Raw genomic sequence first — 10,721 nt, 5'->3', positions numbered from 1 at the left:
CAGTATAACTAGTGGAGGAGATGGGGAAAAACCAGTTCTATAAGGATACAGGTGGACCTGTTGCAACAATGAGAAGCACAAGTTGTCATGTCCAAAACGAGCTTTACAACGTCGGTGCGGGGGGGGGGGGGTGAGGAGTGGGGCGGGAGGGGGGGGAAGGAATAGGATTGGGATGGGGGGGAGGAGGGAGGCTGGGACGGGATGTGAAGGGTAAACAAAGGAGGAGGCTGCAGTGCTTGGTAAGAAATGTACGCATTATCCTGCCCATGTAATTGTAACTCCTCTGTACAGTATGTTCACAAATAAAATTAAATTAAGTTAAAAAAAAAAAAAGACATGCGCCTCGGTAAAGAAATAATGGGATAAGTTCCCTAAGCCCTGCTATGTGCTTAAGGGGTCATCCTCCTCGCCATTGGCGCTGTTTCTGTCTTCCTCTCCCTCTTCAGCCTCTTTTTCATCATCCTTCATCAATTCCAGCTGGTCTCCCCAGTGATCTTCCTTATCATCATCATCGTCATCCAGTAGGTCCCCCTCCTCAGAAGAGTCATCTGCACCCCGCTCAGACTCATTAGTCTCATATTTCTCCAGGGAGCTGCTGCTCTGTTCTGACTTTTCATTCTGCACGTTGACTCTAGACGCTAAGACCAGTCTGCATGTTTGCTCTGTTCCTTTTCATTTTTTTTTCCAGGCTGTCCAGTAAAGAATTCACTTTTTGTTTAGTCTGGGTCAGTTTCTTCTTAATGACTTGAAGTTCATCTCCTTTCAATTTTCCGGACTAGGAAGAAGATCCCTTCTGTCCACTTTTAGAATTGAAGCCACTTTTGCCCCCGAGTGAGGTGTTTCCTGATACACGCAAACCTCCTAGTGATAGGTAGCGGCGGCACACGTACTGGGTAACTGTACATTTTGTCATAATAATCTCTTTGAAAGGAGTAACCCAAGTCCAATGAGGAGCCACACATCTCTGCTGCAGATCATTTCACACCTGCTTTCCCCCCGATTCACTTCTGGCTCTGCAGCCAGATTAATATCTCATACTTGGCCGACAATCATTCTGCTATCTTGGCCTGCTAGAGCAAGCCGAGCATTTGTCTCATTAAGATAAGGCACAAAGGCAAAGAAAGCCCTTATGAACAGAGCAACTCACAGTTCTGCCATACTTCCAGAAGATTGCTTTCATGTCATACTTCTTGACCACAAGTGTATTGAGATTCCCAATGAATACCGAGAATTCATGGAATGAGGATCTGTCTTGTTGGTAACATTGCTAGCCATTGTGTCTGATAGTCTGGATCCTCACAAAGCTGAAGGCAGAGGGAAAGAGAGATTCGATTCAAATCTCAGACTCCCAGGTTCTGTGAAAAGTCTACTGCTCCATGAGGTCGACAACAAGGAAACAACCATCCAGTCTCATCTCTTCACCAAAATCTCAGACACTCTTACAAACTCTTATACATATTCTTGCCAGCATGTGTTATTTCCTGATTACTGTCATTCTGACTGGGGTAAGATAAAATCATGTGTAGTTTTGATTCAAGTTTCTTTTATGGCTAAGGATATTGAACTTCTTTTATCTGTGCTTATTGTAAGAACTTTCTGATCGATAAAATTAGGTTAATATTAATAGTAAATTAGGTTAATATTAGTAAATTGGATTGATTTTTCTATTATTATTTGGTCTATTATTTTTGAAGTCATTGTTTATTCTGTAGTTTAATTATAATTCCTTGCTGGATGATCTGCATAAAAAGAAATTAGAGCTGGACGCCTAGGCTAATACCAACAATACTGCTTACTCAGGTGGTTGAGATCTGAAGACAGTGACTTAAATTCAGGCTGAACAGAAAAATCTTAGAGATTCTTACTTCCAATAAACCCCAACTATTTTGGATGTGGAGGTATGCTTCAAGAGATAAAGGACTGGCCTTGATCAAAAGAGTTCTGTCCCTCAATTCAAACCCCAGTCCTGGCACCAAACAAAACAAGCAAACAAAATGTAGCATTCAGTCCCACTCAGGAACAGTCACCATACCTTTGGATGAGGGATTCTGAGGCTTCCTCCACAGAGTACAAAGCTAATAACAACGCAGCCTGTCATTTCCTGAGCAAAGACCTCCTTACTTCATCTTTCATAGTAGCTGTATATCAGTCATTCCCCTCTACATAACACTCATTGTATCCATTCCCCAGATACACTCTGTATTTAGATGCTCTTCTGTCTCCTTTGTTTCTTCTTTGTTTTTGGGACCCTCAAAGAGCCCAGCCTACAGCAATATGCATCTTCTCAAGATAATATCTAACCATAACACTCTGAGATTTGTGGAGCTACAAAGTATTTTTCTTCTCTAATATTAGTCTTACCATGAAGAAGTAGTCACTGTCTTACAAAATCCTCATTCTACACTTTGTGCTTAGCCTATAGCTACAATCACCAAGTTTTTACTAAGGCTTTCTGGCTTACCCTAGGTTGCCTTGTTGACTTTATTTGGCCCTTGGGAATCAAGAAGATGGGAACTGTGGATTGTTTCCTGCTTTATGCTGTTAGCTGCTTGGAACTGCTTGCTCTGAGACATCCTTTTTGCTCTATGTTATTCATGATGGTCTACCTCTCTTTTTCTTCTCAGAATATATTTCTTCCTTTGTTTCTCTAACTGTGCTCATTCATAGAATCAAAGGGAGAAATAACTTCTGATCTAATACCTCAACTTATATCTTGCTATACTTGTAAAATTCTACCTAGCACAGTGTGTGTGCACGCATGCACACACATTTGCATACACATGTGTTTCTATTGAAAATTCTTTACAATTTGTTAATGCCTTTATTTGTTTATATTGTCATATTTTAATTTTGAGCATATTCATTATGTATAATGTAAAATATTTGTGTAGTGTGGTTAACATAGAAGTTGACTTTAGGACGTTTTTACTATTGCTTTTTGTATGTATGCCATGCTTTTGATTAATTACTTAAAAATTGCCATGCTGGGGATCAAACTCAAGGCCTTGCACATGCTAAGAATTGGTCTAGCACTGGCTAGGTGTCCACTATTTTTGTATTTCTCATAACATGTTGAAAACCAGACATTTTAAATAACACAATAAGAAATTAAAAATAGTATGATGATATGGTCTTTATATTGTGTACAATTTTTCTTTGTTATATTGCTGCTATTGTTAATACTATCTTTTTATAAATTACATATTTTTTATCCATGACTACTGAAGTTGCTTAGTTAATTGAGTTCCATCTAATTCCTATATAGAAATTGCTTCAAATTTCTCACTCTATATTGGTTATTCTTCATTTTTAAAATTTTTATTTCTTTATTGTAAAGGTAATGTACAGAGGGTTTACAATTATGTGAATAAGGTAATGAGTACATTTCTTATTGAACATTGTTACCCCCTCCTTTGTTTTTCCCCTACCATCCCTTCCATCCCTACCTCCCCAACTCCTTCTTCTCCCTGCCCCTGACGTTGTAAATTTCGTTTTCAACATAGTGTCTTATACAACTTATTGTTACAATGGGTCAACCCGTATCTTTGTTTTAGCATTTTGTTATTTTCCTTCCCTTCCCCAAATTAGAAAAATGTGTATACAAGATGCAGGGCACCGGAATCAAATACAGTGATGATAGGTTAGTGCTCTACCACTTAAGCCACAGTTTCACTTCTGCCTTTTTAGTGATTCATTGGAAATAAGTATCTCTCTGACTTTTCTGTCTAGGCTGTCTTTGCATTGTGATCTCAAATCTCAGCCTCCTGAATAGCTAGAATTATAAGCATTCGTTTCTGTCACTAATTCCTTGTATGCAGATAATAAAACAGTAGTGAAATTGTGGAATATATATTTCCTTCTTACTTATCTCTTCATGTTTATGTCTGAAGATACAGGAGTATATTTTGAGCTTTCAAATCCCTCTGAGTTCATCTAATTCCCAGATGTTACTTTTGACTCTTTTGACCAGTTTATTATTTGATGTAAGAGTATCACAGCCAGGGAGAGCAGTAAAGTTAAATAATTCCTTCTGATGACTTTTGATAAACACTGTGAGGATGTGAATTTTCTCACAGAGGGAATTTTGAGTAAGGTCAAATGAAGACAATTCTTATAAATGGAATGTTCTCAGAAATCTTATTTCCTCTTGGTAGGTCAAATAGGAAAAAAATTCTCTGAGCATAGAGTTTTTCTAAACTTCTAAACTCAGTTCCCCAGCTCTAGTGGATGGCTTTTACAATATGAAGGCTTGAGATTTCTGAGTGTTCATCCAATGTTTAAATTGGGAAGTGGATCAAGGAGATGGAGCAAGGTACAATCTTACAAATTTTGCCTTTCTTCAAGAGACTGGCCAATGTTATTGATGAAAGCTATTATTGTTGGGATTTTTGTTTAAGTTCCAAGACTATGAATGGTTGATTTAAAAAAATATGGTTACTCTTGTGTATTTCTCTTTGCTTCACAGCTGTTTGTAATCTATATGCTTTTTTATCACTCCAATGGTTCAGACAACTATTTTTCAGACAAGTCTTTTGATATACTCTGGTTTCAGTGCATGTTTATACCCTGTGCTTGTTTGCATGGTTGAGAATGATGTCGCTCTGAAGTGACATAGCAAGTAATTCAGTAGTAGCATTACAGAACAACAACAACTAGTATTACAAGTGAAAAGTCTGTATTCATTGGCTTTAAATGCTAAGCATGTATTAACTCATAAATATAAAGCTTCAAGTCTCATACTAGATCATCCAGACATTTGTTAATCTTGTCAACTTAGCCAGGTCACTAGTGCCTGTCATTTCATACACCTGGCAAACTTCCCTTTAGCGTTTGTTTGACCATTAGTCAATCTGAAAGAAATATGTGCCATGCGATAGATAGTGGGCACTTTTCACATAGTAGAAGAGTTGAAAGGGAAAACACTGCAGCAAGAAAGAGTTACACTGAGTTATTTACATTGAGTTACTTATTATTCTACTGTTCACAACAAGCCATATATCCAAGCCTAAAATTAATGTAGGAAAGGAAGATTAAGTAGAAAGCACAGCACATTCCAATAGCCAAGGACACATCTCTGTCTTTACCATGCAGTATTTAAGATATATATATATATATATATATATATATATATATATATATATATATATATATGAATCTTCTTCACTACACAAGAGAAAAAAAATCCAACAAATGCAATCTCAAGTAACACATTCCTCTGCAAAATAGTAAATACTTGAAGGAAAAATAATATATTAATCTTATTGTTAGAAGACTAAAATACTTATCTAAGCTTATAATTAAGCCATTCTATAAAACTCTTTTATGTCTTCACTTGATTTCAATCACATGGAATGAGATGATATCTGCCTAGTTTCCATCAAAATGGCATTTTCAATTGCTTCACCTCGGCCAGACAACCACAAGACCACAAGACTCAAATCTGACAGGTTGGTCTCTGAATACACAATGGTGGAAAGTGACAATGAGGCTGTGGGAGAGGAAGGCATTTCAATAACGCAGGGAATATTATTTTTTTCTTTAAAGCTGCTTCTACCTCCCTACAGGGAAGAGATTTAAAATGTTCAGTGTGGAAGAAAAGCTATTTTACTGTGTGTTTTTTTTTGTTTTTGTTTTTATTTTTCTTTTAAGCTGGGTATTTCTTCTAACTTGAAAAGTTTCATGTCACTTTCAAGCACACTATTAAGAGAGGTAGAGCTAGATCAGATTCATACTGTTCCCTCTCACAGCCAAATCTTCTGCAATTTAAAGCGCCAGGGTGACAAAGGAGCTTTTCTGCAAGAATAAACTGAAAGGACCTAAGTGTCCCCATCTTCGTAATGTTACCTATCTTGTTTCATGGCTGTCACACTTAGATGAGATAGAACCACTACAATTAAATCAAAAACTAACGGTATCATGGGGAAAATGTCAAGCAAATATTTTTCAATAGTCCTTGTTGACTGTGAGAATCTAAAGTGAAGGTTCACTTTAAATAAAGTGATAAGGATAATGGTTGCCCTACATGATATACATTGAACTGAAGAGCATTCCAAGCTTGATTAGAAAATTATCTCATAGAAATTTTTATATCACAATGATTATAAAATAATGACCCCCAGAAATTATCTTATAAATAATGAAACAAAAAAAATCATGGAGACCTGCTTGCAGTTGACTTCTCTTCATTGAACACCAGGGCTGTGTAGATTTATGTAAAAGGCTACTGGAGTTCAGTGGAAGAAAATGATTATTTTACTAATGCTTCATTGTCTTCTAAAGGGGAATCGTTTCCAATTTGTCCACTAGAACAAATCTTAAAAATATTTCATAGTTATGTTTACTATTAGATTTCATAGAACAATTATCTTTTTGAATAAATAATTGTAAATGATACTGAACCAGACCATATAACAAAACTGAAAATTGTTTGGAATGCATGTTTTTTATTTCTTTTTTGTTTTTGTTTTTTTGTCGGTCGTGTGGCTTGAACTCTTTGCACTGTCCCTGAGCTGTTCAGCTCAAGGCTCCACCACTTGTGCTCCAGTGCCACTTCCTGTTTTCTGAGTGGTTTATTGGAGGTAAGAGTCTCAGGAACTTTCCTACCCAGGCTGGATTTCAACTGTGATTTTAGCCTCCTGAGTAGCAAGGATTACAGAATGAGCCACCAGTGCCCAGCAACTTCTTCAAATTATCACCCTGAATTTCACAATTACTTTAAAGTTAAGTGTAGTCTTGTGAAACAATTACACAGATATGGTGAAAATAGGTTCTGTTTTCTTCCTCCAACTACTATTGTCTTAACCAAGAAACATTTGCTGAAAGTCAGAAAGTATCCTTGGTTACTACAGTGTTTTTGGTAGGCATCATCTTCATTTGTTAAGATCATTTTAATCTCAAATCTATCTGCTATAGGTATGAAAATTTATCACAAATTCTCCATGTTATCTTGCACATAGTTGTGTCAGAAGTTACATGATACAAGAAAACCCTAGTGATTTGAAGGTGTCTAGATTTTAAAGACACTTCTTCCTGCTACCACCTATCCTTGGTCAGCCATGGGTTGATCAAATTAATAACTGTTCCTTATTTGATGAATAGACTTGGTCAAATTTACTCATCTTCCTAAGACCAAGAAGAAGAAATCAATTCCCTTTCAAAGTGGTACTGAAAAGACTCAATCACATTATACACATATAAATTCAGACATGATTCTTGAATCAGGCTGTGACCAATTAGCCCTACCACCTGTCAATCTACATTGTGCCAATAATTACTGCCTCATAGGTTTAAAGTATGTCAACATAAAAATATATGAGGAAACTCAATTGCAGTTATACAGCTCAGTGCAGAACACAAAATTCTAACGTGTGCATTAATTTTCCGTTCTTTGAAATATCTTAGAATAAAAGTCATGGTTTGCATGTGCATATATCAGATTTCTCCCATTCTGTGATTAAAAAATTATTGCCTGGAGCACAGCAAAATGATTTGTAAATGCTTATGATGTTCAGTAAGAATAAAATATTGATATCCTATTATGAGAAAAATCATGTTTTAACATGAGGCATGGATGTATTTGAAATAGTTATGGCTTATTAATTATTGAAATTTTTAATATAGAAAAAACTTAGAGAATTCCTTTTTAATATTCCAAGTCATTGAAAAATCCATAGCTAAACTACTCAAAATATTGATATCCTGGTCATTAAATTGCTTCTTCTACTTTTACTAATATGTTATGCCATAGATTTAAGTGAATTGATACTAAATATATTAAAGATCTTTATTATCAATATTAAAGATAGATTTGCATATTCTTTACATAAATATCTTAAAGCTAATACAAAGGCCATATTAAAATGAACAAAATCTATATTAAAATTATAAAGTCTCCTCTTAGAGAGGCAATTTATTTGTTCAAATTTATAATCTCAAGGTTTTTATATCAGAATTGATCAAAAGATATTTAAGATAGAACTCAAATAATATGTTTAGAAACAAAATAGTGAAATTTTGTGTATAAAATGGGAAATATTTCTGAAATGATTAACATACATTTATAAAGTTTCACCAAATTCATTACAATATACAGCACACAATCTTCTATGAAAATTTTCTTTGCAAAGAATCTAAATGTAATGATATTGTATTTTTAATTGTTTTATTATATTTTCTGGGTTCTTTTTTCTCTTCTTTGTAACCATATACATCAGAGAGGATGCAAAGAGAAATATAATCTAGCATAATTATTATCATAATTATTATTTCAATAGGAAGTTCTCGACACTGAATAATAGTGTAAAAAAGGAGTTGGAGTCAACTGTGGTAGTGGTATATGCTTAGATTATTCTAAAAGAATTACAGTGTAGCAAAAAATTGCAGTGTCTAGAGAAATTGTTTTTAATACTTTTTTACTGTAAAAATACTGTATAGAGGGGTTACAGTTACATGAGCAAGTTAGTGAGTACATTTCCTATCAAGCATTGTTACCTCCTCCTTTGTTTTCCCGCTACTCTCCCTTCCCTCCCACCTCCACAACTACACTCTCCCCTCCCCTCTCCCTCAAAATTTCCCAGGATAAATTCAAATATGAAAGAAAAAAATAGCAATTTCTTTTCCAAACATAATGAAGAAGTGGAAAGGTCTGTAGAAGTTACTCCACTCCTGTTTTGGAGAAAATTTAGAAATGGAATTCTGGAACATGCACATTTCTTAGCAGCCATCTGTCAGTTAAGAAAGGTAAGAGTTTGTGTTTCTATGACTATATTGCATATAGATACACATTATCACAGATATACTGGGATAATGGGAGATTTACTAAGATAATTCATCAACATGCAAACCTCTGAAGTACAGAATACTGCTAGTCTGGATATTTTGAACCTTTGTGACAGCCCTTTCAGAAACTCTGTGGTCAAACTGAATATGTCATCTTACAGTAAACAGCAATAATAACAATAAAAAGTCAGTGGAAGAGTCAAGGGCACTAAAATGGTGATTTTCACAAAATCCAATCATGTCTATGATCATTGTAAAATTTGAAAATAATCTAAAACTAAGAAATTTTAAACTATTAAATCACACAGGTTAGCAAAAATAAGAACATACTGATGCAGAAGGAAAGGAAAGAAGGGTTAGAAGACAAATTACCTTGACTCACACTCATTAGAATCTAACATAAGAAGGACGCTTCGTTGTGTCACTGGAAAAGTTCTAATTTTACATTTCTAAGACCAGCATTTCAAAATATGACCATTTTAAGAGGATATATCCCATGAAATCTGAATTAGGCTGGAGACAATCTTCATAGACATCAGCTGACTGAACCAACTTGATATCTTTTTAATAGAAGTGATTTTGACATTGAAGATGAAGGAATATGAATAACTGGGATAAAATGGCCAGCTACAAGCCAAAGACAGAGGGCATGATCAGAGCTTTCTTCTGCCCCTAGAAAGCACCAATCTGCCAGCACCTTGATCACCTTTTTCCTAAAACTCTTTTATTATAAACCTAGCAAACTAAACTGGGGACATGATGTTTGCTGATAGGGAGAATTTTAGGTTTCAGTGAGAGATTGCCCATATATGGCTGTAGTCGGTAATATTGAATGGATACTCGAGGTTAACCATTTTGAAGATGTTGTTGTTCTGGAAAATAGTAAGAACAAAACACAATGACAATAGCAATGCCCTGACCTTAATTATCACAGCAAAGAGAATGAGGGGCAGACATAGTCTGCAAAGAAATGGCCACTAAATTCACCTAAAATTATGACATGACAACATTGTAAAAATATTGATGATTACTCCAACCTATATCCTCACAGGAATTAGAGTGGCAGTTTCCATGTATTCAGTGATACTCAGTAATTTCCAAAGATGTGTTCTTATAGAAAGGCAGGGTAGTTCTAAGAAGAGGTATATTTGGGAGAAATAAGCCACTACTGTAGTATATGCAAGAGATAAAAATTTTGAGACTAAATCTTGGCTTTAGTTAAAATCAAAAAAAGAAAATATTCAAAAAATGTGAAAAGCATTAACTGTCAATGAATGATCACTTCCAGAAATCACATAGATTAAGTTCAAACTAGTGGAAGTTGGGAAATGAGATTATACGAGTGGCAATTATGGAGCTTGTACATGTAGAGTGAGGTATAAATGATCTGAGGGTCCTGGGGAATCTTAGATGACTAATACAAACAGTTATGTAGGTCAGCTCTCCTTATCTAAGACACATTGTGTTAAGCTGTTTTCTTTGTATGAAATCTATGAAAAACACTAGAAACATATACATTTTCCCATTGGTTCTCTCTCCTCCCCCCTCCTCTCTCTCTCTCTTTCTCTCTCTCTCTCTCTGCCTAGTATATTTACAGATTTCTGTGCTTGCCACATATTTCCCCTTGGGCAGTGAATTCTGGCTAAGTTGCCATAGTGACTATATATGTGGATTTATATTTTAAAATGTTATTTAATGGGAATTAATTTCTAGAAATTTACCAAATAATAGGTTAGTTGTATGACAATATGAGAGCTCAAGCTCTCATATTGTCAATATTTAAAAAAATCCAATTTAAGCTCTTAGATTAATTGAAGTAATAGAAATAAGTTATCTAGTAGAGTATTACTCTTAAAAAATAACGTATTTCCAAGTTAACTATGAGAGAATTACCATACTAGTATTTAAATTTGTTTTAATTAGTAAAATATAATCTTGCATAA

The 10,721-nt window shown here is 35.0% G+C and overlaps 1 pseudogene; it reads right to left on the bottom strand.

The window, feature by feature from the left end:
- Window positions 1-381: 381 nt before the first annotated feature.
- LOC138814304 (heterogeneous nuclear ribonucleoproteins C1/C2 pseudogene) lies at window positions 382-1,284 on the bottom strand (annotated as a pseudogene).
- Between the last annotated feature and the right edge of the window lie 9,437 nt (window positions 1,285-10,721).

This window comes from Dipodomys merriami, unplaced genomic scaffold (genome assembly GCF_024711535.1).
Source record: "Dipodomys merriami isolate MVZ:Mamm:240054 unplaced genomic scaffold, mDipMer1.0.p SCAF_6, whole genome shotgun sequence".
In the NCBI taxonomy this organism is placed as follows: Eukaryota; Metazoa; Chordata; class Mammalia; order Rodentia; family Heteromyidae; genus Dipodomys; species Dipodomys merriami.
Note: the sequence above shows the minus strand (reverse complement) of the source record. Positions and strands in the feature narration are given on the sequence as shown.